General features: G+C 35.8%; 1 pseudogene; it reads left to right on the top strand.

The window, feature by feature from the left end:
• Window positions 1-14,567: 14,567 nt before the first annotated feature.
• On the top strand, window positions 14,568-20,575 carry LOC111408313 (annotated as a pseudogene).
• The last annotated feature ends 897 nt before the right edge of the window (window positions 20,576-21,472 follow it).

Raw genomic sequence — 21,472 nt, 5'->3', positions numbered from 1 at the left:
CTCCGGAAACCGCTCTTTCCTAAGGTGTACCCAAACCCAATCTCCTGGATCGAATGTCATGCGCTTCCTACCTTTGTTCGCCTGCGACGCAACCAACTTACTTTTGTTTTCAATTTGCGCTTTTACCTTTTCATGGAGTGACTTAACCAATTCCACCTTCTTTTTGACATCTAAACTACCACGTTCATTCACAGGTAAAGAAATTAAATCCAAAGGAGTTAGTGGATTAAAACCATATACAATTTCAAATGGAGAATATGACGTAGTAGAGTGAACAGCTCGATTGTATGCAAATTCAACAAATGGTAGACACTCCTCCCAACTCTTCAAATTTTTACTGATTACTATGCGTAACAATTGTGTCATAGTCCTATTCACTATCTCAGTTTGCCCATCTGTTTGTGGGTGACAAGTTGTGGAAAATAATAACTTAGTGCCTAACTTACCCCCACAAAACTCTCCAAAAGTGACTCAAAAATTTGACATCCCGATCTGACACTATGCTTTTAGGAACCCCATGTAAACGCACAATCTCTCTAAAGAATAGGTCAACAATGTTCGTGGCATCATCAGTTTTGTGACATTGTATAAAATGTGTCATTTTGCTGAACCTATCTACAACCACAAAAATAGAATCTCGACCTCTCTTAGTCCTAGGTAAACCCAAAACAAAGTCCATCGAGATATCAACCCAAGGCTCACTAGGTGTAGGTAAAGGTGTGTACAAATCTTGTGGTAAAATCTTAGATTTAGCCTTTTTACAACCTATGCATCGACTACAAATTCGCTCAACATCACTTTTCATCTTAGACCAATAAAAATGCTCCTTCAATACATCTAATGTCTTTTGAACCCCAAAGTGTCCCATCAATCCACCACTAACTGCCTCTCTTACTAACAATTCTCGAATAGAATAATTAGGAACACATAACCTATTTTCCCGAAACAAATACCCCTCATGCCTAAAGAACCTATCAACCGCCCCCTTAATGCATGACAAATAAGTATCCGAAAAATCAACATCTTTTTCATATAATTCCTTAATATGTTCAAACCCAAGTAACTTAGAATCAAGAGTAGTTAGCAAGACATACCTTCGAGACAACACATCCATCACCACATTTTCCTTACCTTGTCTATACTGAATGACGTATGGAAAGGTCTCAATGAATTCCATCCACCGTGCATGCCTCTTGTTCAATTTACCTTGTCCCTGCAAGTGCTTTAGTAACTCATGATCGGTGTGTATTACGAACTCCTTCGGCCATAGATAATGTTGCCAAGTCTTCAAAGCTCGAACAAGTGCATAAAGTTCTTTGTCATATGTAAAATAATTTAAAGCAGCTCCACTCAATTTCTCGCTAAAGTATACAATAGGCCTTCGATCCTGCATTAAAACTGCTCCAATCTCTATTCCTGATGCATCACCCTCAATCTCGAATGTTTTATCAAAGTTAGGTAATGCCAAAACAGGTGCTTCACAAAATCTACCTTTAATAGTATTAAATGCAAGTTCTTGTTTATCACCCCAATGAAAACCTACACTCTTTTTAACTACTTCCGTGAGTGGTGCGGTGATAGTGCTAAAATCCTTCACAAATCGCCTATAAAAACTAGCCAAACCATGAAAACTCCTAACTTCCGTTATGCTTTTAGGTGTCGGCCAATCTCTAATAGCTTTATCTTTTCATCGTCTACTTCTACCCCATTAGCACTAACCACAAATCTAAGAATATAACTCTATCCATACAAAATGTGCATTTCTTAAGATTAGCATAGAGTTGTTTTTTCCTTAAAACAATTAGCACACATTTTAAATGTTCCAAATGCTCTCCTGGATTTTTGCTATAGATTAAGATGTCGTCAAAATAAATCACAACAAATTTTCCTATAAAAGCACGTAAAACATGATTCATTAAACGCATAAAAGTGCTAGGTGCATTTGTGAGTCCAAACGGCAAAATCAACCATTCATATAAACCATATTTAGTTTTAAAAGCCGTTTTCCATTCATCACCCTCCCACATATGAATTTGATGATACCTGCTTTTTAAATCAATTTTAGAAAATATGCAAGCACCTTGTAATTCATCAAGCATGTCATCTAACCTAGGTATAGGGTGACGATACTTTACCGTTATGTTGTTGATAGCCCTACAATCCACGCACATTCGCCATGTTCCATCCTTTTTTGGTACAAGCAAAATGGGTACCGCACAAGGGCTCATACTTTCCCTCACGTATCCTTTGCTCATCAATTCCTCCACTTGTTTTTGAAGCTTCTTGGTTTCCTCAGGACTACTTTGATAAGCCGATCGATTTGGAATGACAGCTCCGGGTATGAAGTCAATTTGATGTTCAATGCCTCGAATAGGCTGCAATCCACTTGGTGCATCCTCCGGAAATACATCGTCGAATTTCTGCAACAAAGACTTAGCCAAATTAGGGAGGGATGGGTTAGTTTCCTCAAAATTGAGGAGTGATTCCTTATAAACGAACAAGATCATTTCTCTTTTCTCAACTACCGCCCTCCTCAAATCATTCTCTTTTGCAAAGAAATTCGCTCGTGTTTTCTCTCTTCTCTCGGGGAACTCTCTTTCTTTTCTCTCTTGTGATTGCTCTCTCCTTTTCTCTCTAATGGCTATCTCAATATTTTCTCTCTTTTTCTCCAACTCACTATTTGCTCTCATTTTTTCTAACTCCTTTGCTCTCCTCTCTTCCTCACTTCTCAATTTTAATTGGTCTTCATAGACTTGTGCCGATGTTAATGGCACAAGAGTAATGGTCCTTCCATCCTTAATGAAACTATATCGATTTTTGTACCCATCATGCATAACCTTCCTATCGTGTTACCATGGTTGCCCCAATAAAATATGTCCCGCTTGCATTGGCACCACATCACACACTAACTCGTCCTTATAACTCCCAATTGACAAATTAAGTAACACCCTTCGATTCACCCTCACCCGCCACTCTCATTCAACCATTGCAGTTTATAAGGTCTCGGGGGTCTCAACAATGTTAAACCCAATTTTTCTACAAAAGATACGCTAGCTACATTAGTGCAACTACCACCATCAATTATAACACTACATACTGTATTGTTGACGTGGCATCGAATGTGGAAAATGTTCTCCCGTTGCAACTCCAAGTCATCCGCTTTGACGTGAGTAGTGAGAGCTCGCCTTGTGACTAATAGATCCCCAACCGGCCCTTCAACTTTTTCTTCTTCACTAACACCCTCCAACGCTGGCATGTCATCAAACTCGCCATCACTATTGCTCACAATCTCTCCATTATCCCGCAACACCATCGCCCGTTTGTTTGGGCATTGAGAAGCAATATGCCCCGTTCCTAAACACCTAAAACATTTGATGTCCTGATTACGCGACGGTTGTGCCTCCGGTTTTGATATTGGTTTGCTAGCATTTTCATCCTTACTCTTTTGCCAATCATTTTTACCTCTAGGTGCAGCCCCATTTTTGTTGTTGTCATCCCATTTCGATTTCCATGTTGGATTAGGAGTCGAAGTACCTAACGGTTGCCTAGACGACCCCTTCCTTTTCAATTACCTCTCGACCTTCATTGCCACATGTAACATGTCCTCGATTTCCACATAATGTTGCAACTCTACAACGTTTGCAATATCCCGATTTAACCCATTCAAGAACCGTGCCATGGTAGCTTCCCGATCTTCCTCCACATTAGCCCGAATCATAAGAATTTCCATCTCCTTGTGATAATCCTCTACACTTTTCGATCCTTGATACAAACCTTGTAATTTTTGATGGATTTCCCTATAATAGTAACTCAGAATAAACCTCCTCCTCATCAACATCTTCAACTCATCCCAAGTGCTAATTGGCCTTTCCTGACCCTTACGCCGTGATGTAAGTACTTGATCCCACCAAGATATCGCGTAATCCACGAATTCAAGCACCGCCAATTTTACCTTTTTCTCCTCCGAATAATTATAGCACTAAAAAATCATCTCAACCTTCCTTTCCCAATCTAAATATGCTTCCGGATCGCTTCTTCCCTTAAATTGCGGAATAGTCATTTTAATACTCCCCAAATTTCCATCTACTTCATCTCCTAAGTTATTTCTACCCCGTCTTTCCATCCTATCGTCCCTATACCTCGCTCGACCCATATCAATGTCGTTTTCATCAAAATCATCCTCATCAATACAATACTCATCCAGCCTTCCTCTCCTAGATTCACGCCTACCCGGCCCCCTAGCATTAGACATCTCCACTTGTCCCCGGCTAAGATTAGCAATTGTAGTACCCATTTGTGCCATCCATTCCCCTTGCCTATCCACCTTCTCCCTAACATCACCAAGTACCCTTTCAAACCTCCTTATCATGTCCTCCGATGCATTGTTGTCATTACCATTTCGGCTTGAATTAGAACCTTCTTTTTCCGACATCATATCACACAATTTTTTTTATGCCTCACAAAGATTTCACTCAAAAAACACTCACTATGGCTTTTTCCCTCTATTAAACTTACCACTCGGCCTTTTACCACTCAAAGTCTACCTCCAAGCACTTCAAAGAACCAAGTGAACTTAATCAATTGTTTTACCGGCAATTCAAACAAACCGAATATTAATCAAAGACCACGAGACTCAAAGGACTTGAATAAGTGGAATAGATGAATGTTTTGACAAGAATATGTGAATAGACTCAAAAGAAGAATGAAAGACTCGAACCCAATTTAATATCCCAAAAATCAAACACAATGTAGGAATTGTTGTTGGTAGAAAAAAACAAAATCAAACAATGATATCAAATATATATATATATATATTTGTTTTTTGTGAATAATACTTCGAGATGAACAGTACCTCGAATGTACAGTAACCTTTTTTTTTCGTTTTTGTACTTTTTTTTTACTCCTTGATGAAAGAAGGTGAGTAAACTACCAACAACTCAACAAAACGATGAAAAGAAAACAAGAATGAAGAAAAACTAAGAAAGAACAATTAACGACCCAAACAAATAAAGAAAAGATATAACTTTCAATTAATTTGGAGCCAAAGCTCTGATACTAACTGATGCAAACCCCGTAGCAACGTTGACTACGAAACCCACAACGAGATTGACGAATCCAAGAAAGCCAAATTAATCCAAAGTTTAGGATTAACCCAAAAGAAAGTCGAACAAAAAAATCCAACAGGAACGACGCTTGAAAGACCCCTTGATCACGCAATCCAGTAACTAAATCCGATTGTTTGAATGCCACAAGTTAACACTTGATAAGTTTGAAATCGTTCAATGAAGAACGATGAAGAGAAGACAATACGCCTCACTTTAATTCAATATGAATAATGTCAAAGGTTTTTAACAATTGAATGGAAACTCCTATTTATACTAAATCTAAAAACTAGGTAAAAATCGTGCAAAAGTCGAGCATAATCTCCAAAATATGGAAAATTGCCAAAATTGAAAAATTCGCCAAATTTTTGACCTGTGCGGCCGCATAGTGTATTTCCATGTGGTCGCATGGTTCAAAAAAAATTCCAATTAATGTTTTGGTATGCCACTGTGCGGCCGCATGGTGTTTTTGCTGTGCGGTCGCACAAGCTTATTTTTAGTCTTCGGTTTCGTCGCTTGATAACAAATTGATCCAAGTTGATTCGGCCTTCGACCCGAACATGAAAGTTGCTCCATTTTGAGTCCCAAACATGGTTCCATCAATGGTTTCTTGAATGAGCAATCCCATCACTTGTTTCACTTGCTTTGCCCTTGATCGTGTCATTGGTCCGTCATCGACTATCAACGGGTCTCGTCTCGCACTTGCCTTCGTCGGGCTCGACTCCTGGATCATATCAACCATTATCAATAATGAGGCTTCATGTGACCAAGATGTCAATATGTGATCGAGGCTGTTATGAATGTGTGGCTTTAATGATTGACGTAATTTATGTATGTGACCTGATTGTTAACATAGTTGATGAATAGTTATTATATGACCATGCATATTCGAAATGTGACCACAATTTTTTGATAAAATTTGGCTTTATTACATCATCGTACCTACATCTGTGACCTTATTATTCATTATAAACAACGAAGCCTTCCTTTGACTAAGATGTCAAATTGTGACTGTGGCTTCTATGGTTGTGTGGCTTGAATGCACGACATAATGTATGCATGTGACCAAATTGTAAATTAGTTGATGAACAGTTTTGATATGATCATGAGTTCTACGAACATGTGGCTTTGCTGCATAACAGTACAAACCTCTGTGACCTCATTCATATGACTATAGACCATAATACTTATGGCATGTGACAACGATATCCGTCTGTGACCTAGTTTGTTGTGGATGTGAGGTTTGGATTCATATCATTACACATATATGTGACCATATTATTTTTGGTTATACAATAATGTGAATGTATTTGTAGCCTGAGGGTACAGTTGCATATATCTAACTGTGTGTGATTTCATTGTTTAACATTGGGTCTTTCTAAACACTTAGTGTAGGATTGGCGATTCATCATACCAGAGGAACCTTCGTTCCCAAGGAAGATTAAGACACCGGTTAGTAAGGGTGTGCATACAAGTATTCAAGCAAACTTAACCCACCGACCGAAGCTCATTATGAGGGGAACATGCTTTGCCCATTTTCTCGACTGCCATGAAATTGTGGTACAACCACAATTAATTCACTATTTTATCTTGAGGTAGGTCTATCAACCTAATCCTCAAGAGATGTGGTACAACCAAATTTTTTTGCCATCCTACCTCAGCAGACGAATGCGCAAGTATGTGACCAATACTATTTGTATAACTTGTAACAAAATTAATTCATAACATACTATATTACGTTCTTTCACAGTCATGACTGCGGGGTGTTTGTGATATTATATGCATTGTATATTCTCCGTGAAGGCATATGTTCTATTCCCCATCAAAATGATGCTACAAAGTGTAGACTTGATATCGTCTTGATGCTCTACAAACACCGAAAAACTTACATGAAGAAGGCAAAACAGGGTTTGAAAGGGGAGATGATTGTTATAAAATGACAATTGTCATAACATTTGTAAATGAATATTATGTTTCAGTTGGTAGCCTTTTATATTTTTCTAATCAGTAGAGGTGATTGTATTCAATATTGTCATGTGGATGTGAACTCACTTTTGCAATATGTGAGTGCCCCAACTTTTAGTTGTTAATATATGTTGATTTGCTACATAGTAGTCCTTTTAGTCACAGATTTAGTTTTTCGTGCCACATGTAAATAAAAGGTCACATATCATATGTATAGCAGGTCACAGATTTAGTATGAAAAATAGATCATACTAATAGCAAATCACAGATCACATTGTTCACCAAAAATTAGGTCACAATTCATGTGTTTTATTGAATATGTAGTCACATATAGTTGTCTAGCACCGGAGGTCACATCTAATGGTCTATATGGTTGGTCACAGATTTAGTTTACCATGCCACATGTAAATATCAGATTACATTTCATATGAATAGCAGGTCAAAGATTTTGTTTTTAAAACAGATTGTACCAACAATAGGTCATAGGTTTATTGTGTACACCAGAAATCAGGTCACAGTTCATGTGTTTTATTGAATATGTTGTCACATGTGGTTGTCTAACACCACATGTCATATCTAATAGTCTGTATGGTATATGTGTTCACGTATAAGGATGTTCTTCAACTTCGGATCATAGATTACGTTTTTTACTGAATAAATGGTCACATAGTTTTTGCAACACACAACATCTATTGTGGAGTATGTTTCAGGTCACATTTATTTTATCCAACTGACTTGAGAAACAATGTGAAAAGGAGGGCACAATTCACGGTGTCTATTCAAAAGTAGATAACAGATCATGTTTTCTACTGAATAAATGGCACATATTTTTTGCCTTACACCACATCTATTGTGGACCACGTTTTAGGTCACATCTATCTTATCCAAGTGACTAGAGAAACCATGTGAAAAGGAGGTCACAGATCACGATTTTTACTCAAGCAGATCATAGTTCATGCTTTTAATTGAATATATGGTCTCATTTGTGCGCTTAAAAACACAGTTCAAATCTATTGGTGTGTATGGATTAGTTGTTCACTTCATTTCACCAAATCGATTCCCAAATCTGTGGAAAGTCCATAATCGTCCACACTATTACATTATCTTACATATATGTTTATTTGCATGGTAGATGTGTAATACAACATATATGGTGTTATGATGAGACCTTTGAATTCAAAACCCCTCAATAAAATATTAAGTCACATTTAGAATCGTCTTCCATCATTATAGTGAAAAACTAGAGTCTTAAATCATCTCAACTTGTTGAGTACACTCAAAACTGGTCTATTAGGGATATGTTTGACACTATGAAATATTTGATATTTCTGAATGACGGGTTTAACTTAATTAAAATTTATTTTTTGTTGAGTACACTCAAGGAGATAAATTTTAGAGGCATATTAAGCTAACACATAAGATGTGTGAAGATAAAGAGTTGTTGGCTTAATGATATGAGAGTTGTATGGAGATACAATTGATAATAGTATCTACCCAAATATTTTATTAAAGCTTGTTGAGTACACCCAAGGTCTTAATATAACAGATGAGATCCCAACCCACTGGGAGTCAAGTATGGACTCCATAAATTTATGTGAGAGGGTCATAAATTTTAGTTAAACAGTGGGAACATAATTAATTTAATAAAATTTCATGTTAAATTAATTGATGCATTTTATAAATTATTCTTTTTCTTTTGGTCATTTATACTTATTGAATCGTGAGTAACCATGTGTATTTGGATGGCATACTGGATGCCAACAACCAAACCAAATCAAATCTTCTTGATTGGTACCGGAATTTTAGAATTTCTCTCATGCATGAGAAAATTAGTTACATCCTTGCGTAGCCATTTCCAGAGACACCTGCTGATTACTTGATTAAGGAAGAGGTGGCTACTGTAATAAACACAGTGATGACGATAGTATTGCACACATGTGATGCTTGCGATTATGTCACCTAAGTTACAAAAAAAACTTGAGAGTATAGATGTTATCACATAATTCTTCATTACAAAGAGTTGTATGATAATAATCATGTTTGCAAGGATACGAGACTTCCAAACAACTATACCGGTGCAAAATAACAGAGAAATCTTCAATCAAGTGCTCAGGTACTGAAGATGATTGACATTGAGAAGTGTCTCAATTGAGCTCAGTCATGAACTACGAACTAAGTATTGACTTAGCTCTGCAATCAATGTCAGAGAATTATTCATACTAACTATGAATTATAATATGAATAAGTTCGAATGCATACCCATCAAGTTGATTAACATGTTTAGAACTGTTATGCCCAGTATCAAAGTTAGAAGTGGGCAAGCTATTGATTCCTCTAAGGATATTAAGAGGAAGTCTAAAAGGGCTTTGTGAAAGCGTCCCATATGACTAAGACCGTCAAAGTGAAGGACAATACCAAATCTAATGACCTTTGGCATTGGAAGAAATATTGCATGGCTTACGTCTACTTCACGAGTTTATTAGGTATTTGATACTAGATGTGGATCTCATATTTATATAAAGATGGAGAATCTAGATAGAAGTAGACTACTGCAAAAGGGAAAAGTTGACCTACATACTTAAAATGAGCAAAGGTTGCTGCATTGCCTGTAGGAGCATACTTCTTGCTATTGCCTTTAAGCTTAGTATTAGAATTAGAGAAATGTTACTTTGCACCCACCATAACTGGAACATTAAATAAATTTCATGTTTGGACATGAATTGTTTTGATGTTGAGAACAATTGTTGTTCATGCTTATCTTGATTAAGATCTTAATACTTATGGTAAGCTACAAATATAACATTTATATTCTAAATACTAAGGATTTTATAATGAGTATAGAAATTATAAGGCTTAAATGCGATAATCGAATTATTACCTAAATCTGGCATCGACTTTGTCATATAGATGAAATGCAATATTACATAGAGATGTGTATGTGGAGTCAATTGATTTTGAATCATTTGACAAATGCATATCAAGCCTATTAGGCACAATGACCAAATTTTCTTTTATTTGAAAGGGAGATATGTCTGCATAAATAATTGCATAATACATAGTGATGTATATGGACTTACGTCAATTAATGTCAGATAAGTTTCTCTTATGTCATCAATTATCATGAATACTTGATGAAATTCGACCATGAAGTTCTTGAAAGGTTCAAAGGATTCAATCTAGAAGTAGAGAAACAAATAGGTAAAGATACCCTCACATTAAGATCCGATCGAAGTGAAAGTATCTTAAAGATAAAATTTAAATTATCTAAGAGAGAATGAGATTCTCTTGCAATGGACTCCTCAATATACACTGCAACATAGTGGTGTATCTGAAAGGAGGAATTGTCAACTATTAGATATAGTGCGATTAATAAAAAGCCATGCAAATATCCCAAAATCGTTTTGGGGTCATGTACTGATTGCAGTATGCAACACACTAAATCATGCAACATCTAAATTGGTTAACAGAATTTCGTACGAGTTATGAAAAAGCAATCGTCCCAACTTATCTCATATGAAAGTTTGGGATTGTGATGCTTATTTGAAGTGCATTGAATCGGATAAACTTGAGTATATATATCCGATGAATACTATTTGTAGAATATCCAAGACAAATATTTGGATATCAACTTTATTATCCCAATGAGAAGAAAGTCTTCGTCTCACGATATATCGTCTTCTTAGAGAAAATATTTACTCTAGGAGAGGACAGTGAAAGCAAAATAGAACTTGAAAGATTTCAAGAGTCCACAGATATAGTTAACCAAGTAGATGAATCCGAGTTTGATCGCATAATTGATGTAGGGCATACTCTTGATTAGCAAGTAGAGACTCCTGAGGACATGTCAACTCTGTGTGAATCTAGTAGGATCATTCGACGTTCAAGAAGGTATGAATCCATTATTACTAATCAGGCATTACTAATATAGGGTGATGTACCTACTAATTGCACAAAAACAAAGTCAAGTGTTGACTTAAAAGAGATAATAAGAGGTCATAAAATCCAAAATGAACTCGACGTATGTGAACAAGATTTAGACTTTAGTTGACCCTCTTAATGGGATAAAACCCATAGGTTGTAAATGGTTTACAATAAAAGGTTGACATGGATGAAAATATTCATACATACAAATCAAGGCTAGTAGCAAAAGGTAGACAATGTGTTGACTTTGTGAAACCTATCGCTTATAGCCATGCTGAGGTCCATTCGGATTATCGTTGCAATAGCTACATACCGTGACTATGGGTTAAAATAAGTCTCTCGGAGCTGAAATCTTTGATTTGATGGAAAAATCAAAATGTTTGATCTTATCAAATATGAAGACGAATTGTGTGTTTACAAGAAGATAGTGGGAGCATTGTCGCATTCCTAATATTATAGGAAACGACATTCCTATGTTTCAATCGTTGAAATAATGGTTGTTAAAGGATTTATTAATGAACGATATGAGAGAAGCAACTTGATCTATAGAGATAGATCTAGTGGATTGTTTAACTCATCCCAATCTACATAGATAAAATCAAAATCTATAGAGAACTGTGTGTTGGAAAGGTTCCAAACATGAAACAATCGTTGATTCAATAGTGAAAACCTAATACATGATTGCTTCAGAAGCAGCAAATAGTTGCAATGTGGATCAAGATGTTCATTAATGAACTTGGAATAGTTCCTAATATTGTTGATCACATGCCATTTTATTGTGATGACAATAGAGTCATCGTGAAAGCGAAGGATCTAAGGTCTTATCAATGATCCAAACATGTATTAAGGCGGTATAATCTCATCAGAGAGATAATACATAGAAATGACTAAAGAGAAGAACGAATTCCCACATTTGACTATATTGCAGATCTACTAACAAAGAGTTGTCGTAATATAAACATGATCGTCATGTAGACTCTTATGATATTGGATACATAGGTGATTGGATCTAGTGCAAGTGGGAGTTTGTAAGTGTTGTGCCCTAGGTCCAATCAACATTGGACATAAATTCTTTTAATATATAATTAATGCGATTTAATGGTAGATCTATTATTTAATTAATATACAATTAAATTAAATAATAGAGTCTGTAGATTCAAATCTTCGTAATTTGTTAATCATAAAGAGTTCTGATTGTGAGATACAAATTACAAATGATTAAATCTTGAATTGTCCGTGGTCGTAAGTAATAATGAGATACGGATATTGTTATCACGGATAGACCATCACGTGTGACATTTCTTACTTGTGAAGTAAGTAGCTGATCTCACAAACTAAAGTGTGGTGACACTTGAAAGAACACAGGGATATTTTGTTATAGAACAAAATATTGGAGACCCACCTAGAGATTTCACATAGATAATTATCTAAGTGTCAATGGTTAATCTCTAACATTCAGTAGTGGGATTGATCCTTTGACTTGAGGTCGTCATAGTATCTTATATGAGGACAGTCATGCTTTGAAGGTATTGGATGTTGCTCTACCAAAGATTACTAATACAGCATCGTTCGGGTATGTCAAGAATCAAATGAAGGCTGTGAATGACCAATAGAGGAATCGTCACTCTTAGATAGTAAGAGATTATGATCTGTATTTCATTCAATTAAGTCGATAACAAAATCATTGGCCAAGGTGTACTCATAAGTCGAAAAGGAGCTTTCGGCTTATATTGACTTAATAGTGAAGTGAAAGATATGATTGGTAATCGAGATTGACACACTTCCATATCTCGTAATTGATCGGATCATATTAACAAATGGATTATAATTTCACGGTAAACGAACGAGTTTGGTTTTGTCATGTCACGTGACATTTTTCATCACATGTATTGTCCTGACACATTGCTAGATGTCAATCTGGGACGATAAGTGTGAATTGATGATAAATTAAGATGGTGTTTTAATTTATCGATTTTGATTAGATCAAAATAATATTTCACGTCGTTAGGTATCGTGATCGGGAACCTGATGGATCGTACACAAAATGAAAACTGGAAGATTGTAATTTGTCAATTAATTAATTTAACAAGTGTTGGATAAATTAATTAATTTGGTTGCTTATTTATAGGCATGAATTGATTAATTGGATTAATTAGTTCACGGATCGAATTTAATTAAATGGGTTAATTAAATGTTGGACCGAGTCACGCTAAACCCGTTCGGGCTTATATAAATATGATTAGGGTTTTCAAAATTGGATAGAGTTTTTATTATTTTTGCTAGCATAAGAAGAAAACTCTAATCCTGCAATCTTGTTCTCTGTGTGGATCACCGTTGGAGGCTGGACAATTGGACAACTGTGGGAGACAGAATCAAGTTGCTGAAATAAAGATATGGCAAAGGAGTTTCCAGATCTTTTAAAAGTACATATTTATCACAATTTCTATCTAAATACAAAGATGAATCCTGACGGGAATTGAAAAATTATTTTATTTTCGCTGCGCATGATAAGTAGATTCTCAACAAAACCTTCATCTTTTCCTTTTTGTTTGGAGTCGAACATCTTTTCATCAACCTGTAAACCACAATAAGCTTTCATTTTCATCTGACTCTGGGTCATAAGCTCACCTGCAGTCAACTCCAAGAATGTGAAAATTTTCTTCGATCATAGCTCAGTGAATGCTATTTTTTGTTGAGTGCTGATTCTGTAATTTAATGGAAAACATCTTCAACATTTTTCCTGCAATAATAACATGATCTATTGGCCTATGGAATGATTGCAACTTTTTTATGACACAGTTGACTAAAATTGGTCGTAATGCATTTTTATATGTTGAATCCCTTGTCGAATCCATGATGGGAGAACTAGGAGGTTTAATTAATATTCTTGACTCAGAAGGAGGATTTGGTTCTCTGGAGATGCAGGTCCTCATTCTTTCTCATTCTATTGATATTAGGATCTAGTCAAGTTTGCTGCATTCTATTAGGCTACTTTTATGAAATTTCAGCTTCTCCCTGAGCAAGCTGCAAATCTCATGAATTTGACATCCAGAGTATCAAATCGTCGAAAGTAGCATGTGGCTTTCAATTACTGAGTTATGAGAGCTATCCTAAAAATGATAATTCTATCAAAATATAATGTATTCTCAACTAATTATACTATTTGATTTTACATTGTGAAAAAATAAATACTGAAATTCAAGTTTCTCAATTTATGAATTCTAGTCTGGTAATTCAAGTTTCTCAATTTATGAATACTAGTCTGGCTGTCTAATTTGACGACAAGTTAGAAGCTGTGATGCTGAGGTTGACAAATCTTTGCTCAATAATGAACGACATGGAACCTATCTGCGTTTTGAAACATGTTTTTGTATTGAGGAAGGTAAAAGACTATCGCCTCTCCATGTCACTTATGGAAATAGACACGGGGATTAGATCCACCGATAAGAGTTAAAAATAATAAGATTATTAAAAAAAAATTACATTGATGAAAATCGCATGGGAATATATTTCTTATTTTCATGTAAAGGTTGATCTTAGGCCATCTTTCACATGGTGAGGGTTCACAAGGTTATCTTGACCAGTTATATCTAGTGGAAAACTATAGATATTTCACTAAACTCTTGTTTACTATGATGTAGTACATGAGGGACTGCATCGTGGGAAACTTCAAGAGGCGGTTGCTTAGTGTTCTGAAAGCTGATAATGATCTTTAGCGCCCTTCTGTGTTAGAATCTCTTATTCGCAGACATACTACTATTGTCTACCTAGCCGAGCAACATATCAGCATGGACCTGACCAAGGGTATTCGGGAAGTTTTACTTGCAGAGACCTTCTGTGGGCTAGTGTCTTCTTTACACTTGTTTGAGAAACCAGCAGAGCAGCACACTAGATCAGCTATTGAAGCCGTTTGCCACTAGTATGTTGAAAACATTATCAAGGACATCTCTAGTGCTGGTGTCCTCTTTGCACCATTGCACAGATGCTTTAGGAGCACCAAACCCGTTGGCGGGTATTTTACCCAGTCAGTCATTGACCTTGGGAAATTGAAAGCTTTTGCTCGTATTTTTGGTACCTATGGAGTTGATAGGTTGGACAGAATGATGAAAGAGCACACAGCTGCACTCAATTGCATCGACACCTCATCCTGGGCAAATCGTGAGAATTTGGAGGCACTTGTTGGAAGCATGCATTCTGTTGACGGAATAGAAATAGAGGCAAATATTAAGCAAATTGTTGATATGGACACAATGGTTGGGTTCTATATTCAGGCAAGACAGGCACTTGCTTTTGATTTCCTTTTAGCAGAAGCTGTTAGTTCTGTCCTTGAAGATGGCGCACCTTTAGTCCATTCATTGCTAGCAGGTGTGGCTAAACATTTATCTAATAAAATACCTGAGAAGAAAGAGATTAGGAGAATGAGAAGAGTGGGTGTCAGTGTTAATGTAGTTGGAGACCATGATTCTGAGTGGGTTCGATCAATATTGGAAGAAGCGGGGGAGAGGGGGTGTAAGTGATGTTTATGGAACTTGTTGCCATATTTATTTGCGACATTTATGACATCTACCATTTGGAACACTACTGCCTTTGTTCATGAAATAATGATTTCGATTTAATTTCGCAAGTATACGATTCGTGACAAGTAATAAAGTGGAAAATTGAGTCCGAATATCATTCCACAAAGATTGAGTAGTTTAATTTTGCCTAATTCGGCCTTAACCAAAACTAAATTGTCTAACTTGAATTATTATAACTAAATTTAAGCCTAACTTAGACTAAATATGCAAATATGTATGATTTGAATGAACTAAAACGTAAAGTGAATGTGTTGAATGCAAGTTGATGTACTCAATGAATATGAAACACACTACGATCACGAATCCCTAATCAATGCTCACTCTTAACCCTAGATCCACAATTTGACAATACGTTGAATTTTGAAGAATCAATGTTCCAATTTTATCCAACAATCTCTCTCGAGTATTATTGAAACTACTCTATATACGACCCGACTATATCTTTATGATGAATGTGAATATACAAGAATGCGTGGATTTTTGTGAACACTTAGAGATTCACGTAGGGTATAGCAGTACATTTTTATTCCCTATCTGACCCTATGATGATTTATACCTTGTCGAACCTATTTTCCTTCTCTCAAATGCATGAAATACGCCACCAAATTCACACAATCACGTGCACATAATTGTGGAGGAGAATAATTGCATATAAACCATTCAAATTCAAATAATGTGTCGTATAGGAGAATAATTGCATATAAACGATTCAAATTCAAATAATGTGTCATATTGTCAATAATGTAAAACTAGAAATAAAAGGATTACATCACATGGTTCATCATTCTTCTAGTACAAAAAAATTTAGTTTAGTATGATGAGAAGAAGAAAACAAATTGAATAATTAAGAAAAGACATCACTAATTTAAATATTGAATTGAATCATTGTGTCTTGATGTCAGTCCTCACATTCTTGCCTTGCTCTTTCCTCTAAAAACCTTTATTAGTGTGTTATAATGTGTCTCCCATGCTTAGGGTCGGCCCTAGGTTTTAAAATACTTCTCAAGATTTGTTTCAGTAAGAATTTCAGTTAGAACAGGAAATTAGAATTTTTTTTGTTGCGATTGGCCTGGGTGTTAACGTTTTCGCCTCTGTAATTGTTTTTTGATGTTGGGCAGTCGCCTAGTCATAAAAACTTCCAAATGTTACATTTTGATCCCAGAATTCAAATCTTGATTCTTTTAGATCCTTTATCTTTTATTCTTCTCCCAATATTTCAAGTCTTCACTGAATTTGTCTTTGAGTTTTTCACATCGTCGTTTCTACTTTTGGTTCATCTTTTGGCTATTTGCACTTTGATCCTTGAACTTTCGTTTTCTTCTACCTTGGTCCATTTTCTTCTCTTTTTCCTTGAATTCCACCATATCCATCAATATTGTTCTACAAAATGAAATTATACATAATTAAGCCATAGTTCAAATGCTTTGATCAGCAATTAGTCATGTTTTGTGGACCGAATAAGTACATAAAAATGCACTTATTAGCCTTCAATGTTGACATTGAAGGATTCAGCAACAATGTGCACTACTTGGCAAGGTATTAGGTAATTAATTTTCCTCTCCATTCACTGTTCTTTGATATGGAAGTTGCCTTATATAGTCATATTTGAAATATTTAGGGTTATATCTAACTAAGTTAATTTCTTTTCTTGATTATGTTGAATGTGATGAAGCTTCCACTATACATCTATAATATATTAAATATCACATCCAGTGAGAGTCATGTTTTGGAAGATTCTAGCCTTACTATAGTTCAACATTTCAATAATACCTTAATTTTCGTTTTTCAATACGTATTTAATTTATTTAATTATTTAGTTACCATCAGTGTGCATGTACATTTGATACATTCATTTCAACAGTGTGCTTTTTGTGAATTCCTTGTTATTAATTCTCAATTATTTAACATTCACAATCATTTAATTAATATTCATCTTCATGTATGCATTTCAGTGTTATTAATTCTAAGTATAAGTTAATTAAAATTTTACATTAAAGAATGCATTTCATTATTCACGTTCGAGTATGCTAATTAATATTCAATTTTACTTAATTGAACATTAAATAAATGATTTAGCATTCATTGTCACATATATATTTCATGGTACTAATTCTAAATTAATTAACGTTCATGCATAATTTAATAATACTTTTAGAGTATTTATAAAGTATTTCATAATAACATGCAATGCACGTTCAGCGTTAACTACTATAAATAAAGTCTCTCTTACAGTCTCACTCAAACAGGAATATCATCTTCTCTAATTATTTTACTGACCTACCATTATCATTTTATATATTCTAGAAAAGGCAGACAACGTGTCTACTACAATCATCTTACTTCTTTTTAAGTCATAAGTATTGGTCTATGATTCATGTGGTTTTTAGTCCTTGGGTAGTTAGTGTAATGATATGCTAACAATGGAAATATGCTCTAATATTTTGCTCCTCCGGCTAGTTGTTTACTGTCTTCGATAATGAATTTTCTTAAGGTGCATTTGTTTAGTGATAGCAGGTAGTGGATTTATAAGACTTGAAAAAGAGTATCAACAGAAACATACACTCTCAAATGGCCATATCACTGAAACATTTGATCCTGAGATAGAAAATAGTTTTTCAGCAGAAGCTAGCTTAAAGTCCACGATGCAGCTCTTCGTCAAGTTCTCTATTGGGATTATTTTGGAATCTTGGAATGAAAGCAATAGGTAAGACGATGATATTTGCTTGTAAGCTTATGGTATCTTAGTAAAATGCTATTTTAACTAACAAATAAATTAGCTAGTAAGATGATAGTTCTCCTTTAGATGCCTGAGTAACAATATTAATTAATTGCCTTGGCAAAAAAATCGAAAAAATGATCAAACCAATCAAACTGATTCGACTCGGGTCAGTTTGACACAGGTAGTTGGTTTGGTTGTCTTTTCAACAAAACCATGGTGAGTTGGTTCGATCATGGTTTGAAGCCTCAAACCGTTGATTAACCGAACCAATCCAACCCACTTATATGTTTACCTTTTTTTAAGAAAAATAAAAATCAAAAGATAAGTCTTAATCTCATAACTATATCATGATTCCCTCCAATCGATGATGTTGTCGGTAAGTAATAGTACTGAAAGTTTCATTTTACAAGCTCGTTATGTTGTACTTAGTATTTTACCTTACTTAGGCAGTCAAGCTACATAATGCATAAAAAGACAGTATAATTCTTAAGTTTTCTGTTGATCTGTCTTTAATAACTCGATTTTATTTGTTAGTCAAAAATTCTTATAATATAAAGTTATTTTAGTTCTTGTAATATAATTGGACCCAAAACTAGGACAATTATTTTTTGAAAAAATTCAATTTGGACTAAAAGTCGAAACCGAGTGAATGGGTTGGTTTGGGTGGATGGTTTGGGTTGAAATCCACCCAAACCGACTAATTTCATTATGGTTGTGGTGGAGTCGAAACCAATCCAAACCAAACCATGCCAGGGCCTCAACTAATTTAGAATCATTTCCATACTCGTGCTGTTAAAAGTCAAATGAAATGACATTTGGAAATTTGATTACATTTTGTTTTTGTCATGCAATACTTTTTTTAAACGTTTCTCGTTCTATTCATTTTCACAAGTCTCATTTGGTAGCAAAGCCAATCTTCCTCAATCAGTTATGTGAGCTCTCTCCATACCTACCCAGAGCTTATTGGAATCTCATGTACCTTATGCCATCCTCTGTGCAGTATACAGTCAGTACTATTCAAATTCTTCGACTCCGCTGGCAATATTGAGTTCCTCCTCTGATACTCTCCAACCATATCACTAGCACATGCTTCTCATGCATCAAAGTAGCCCTATGTAGATTCTACTCTATAGTTGAGCATAAACGATTTGGGTTATTTTTCATCAACTCATGGTCAAGATCAGTATGATACTGAAAATGGTAGCATAAGGAGTACAGACATCAAATATCGCAATGCTAGGCAATCTGGGCCCTTGGATTATAGCTTGAGTCACAAGACAAAATTTGTCGAAGGCTCAACATCAAGCAACACGAGACCTAGTCCTTTGCCTAGATTTGCAGTTTCAAGGTCAGGTCCTATATCATACAAATAAGATATTAGAAATACATAGTTGATTAAATTTTGTATGTAGCATAAGGAGTACAGACATCAAATATCGCAATGCTAGGCAATCTGGGCCCTTGGATTATAGCTTGAGTCACAAGACAAAATTTGTCGAAGGCTCAACATCAAGCAACACGAGACCTAGTCCTTTGCCTAGATTTGCAGTTTCAAGGTCAGGTCCTATATCATACAAATAAGATATTAGAAATACATAGTTGATTAAATTTTGTATATAATCTTCATCATTAAGAAACAATGTCATTAAGTTTACGCAATATTTATGTCCAGTTTTTTTATTCATAAATTGTCCCTAGCGACCAATGTAAATCGTTATTCTATTTGTGATGAGGTTCATGTGGAGGAACATGCACTCAAGTACATGGAATGCTTAGATGGTCGGCGTTCGAAGAAATTGGCATAACTTTCGTGTACGGTGTTCCTTTGGGCTCATAACCCCATTTCGAAAAGCTCGTGACGATTCTGGATGAACTTACAGCTTTACTGTGATATATGATGGATTTTGGTTGTTTGAATTCGTTTACTGGGTCAAAACAACATTTCAAGTTTCTTAGTTTATTATGTTCAGTATTTGTTATTTTTGCTTTATAGCTGAGCCCATTAACGGACTGCTAGCCTAGTAGGTTATTTGTTTTTTGATATTTAAGGCTTTGAAAATGCCTCCTAGATTTTGGATTGTTCATTAAATAAGAGAAAAACGTTGGTTTTCTTGAGTTCAATCCGTTTGAGCTTTTATCATCGCGTGTTTGTAGATTTGATCTACATCATTTAGTATCAGAGCATGGTTCGTGGAAGAGGACGTGCTGGTCATGGAGGCTGTGGTGGCCAGATTGATGAAGTTACAGATCTGCGTAATCAATTTGCGACGTTGACAACCCAATTTGATTAATTTATGACATGGGAGGCGGAGGTTATGCAGAACGGAACGCCTCCTGCACCAGCAAGTGATAGGGATGGTGGCTATGAATCAGGTGAAAGGTCAGATGAGGAGACCTTATCAGAGGCACATGGCGATCATGTTCAACAGCCTCGTGTACAACAACAGGACACGTTTCAGCATTGGGAATTTGGGATCAAGGTTGATATATCAGAGTTTTACGATGGGATAGAGGTAGATGAATTTCTCAATTGGCTAGCGACAGTAGAGGAGATTTTAGATTATAAGGAAGTGCCTGATAATAAGAGTGTACCTTTGGTGGCGACCCGTTTGTGTGGTCGCTCTGCTACTTGGTGGCAGCAGCAATTGAAGCAGAAGCGAATCCGTTAGCGTAAGTCAAAAATCCAGTCGTGAAAAAAAATGAAGAAACGGTTGAAGGCGACATTTCTTCCTTTTAATTATGCTAGAATCTTGTATCAACGCTTTAGAATTTAAGGCAAGGCAATCGTTCTGTAGATACTTATTCCATAGAATTTTACCAATTAATAGCATGAAATGATGTAGAAAAGTCAGAAGACCAGTTGATGGCATGCTACATTGGTGGACTACGGTTGAATTTGCAAGACGTTTGTAATATATTTTTGTCGGTGTCTGTTTCGGAGGCTCATCAGCGTGCACTTCAGGCTGAAATTCAATAACTACGTCGTTCTGTAGTAGGCGTTTCTAGCGGTCCATCAGGAGGTGGGAGTCAACCATTTGCCCCAAATCCCACATTTGGTCCGTCCCAATCCTCTACATCTTGGGGTTGGGAAGTAAATCGGAACACCCGGCCAGCGGCTTCTCCAATCGTTAGTCCGGGTGGCTTGGCTCCTTCTGGTGGACGAAGGCGTGGAAGTCAGTGTTTTGGTT

The sequence above is a fragment of the Olea europaea genome, chromosome 13 (assembly GCF_002742605.1).
Source record: "Olea europaea var. sylvestris chromosome 13, O_europaea_v1, whole genome shotgun sequence".
NCBI classification, from domain to species: Eukaryota; Viridiplantae; Streptophyta; class Magnoliopsida; order Lamiales; family Oleaceae; genus Olea; species Olea europaea.
The sequence above is the reverse complement of the archived record's forward strand: the minus strand, read 5'-3'. Positions and strand labels throughout refer to the sequence as shown.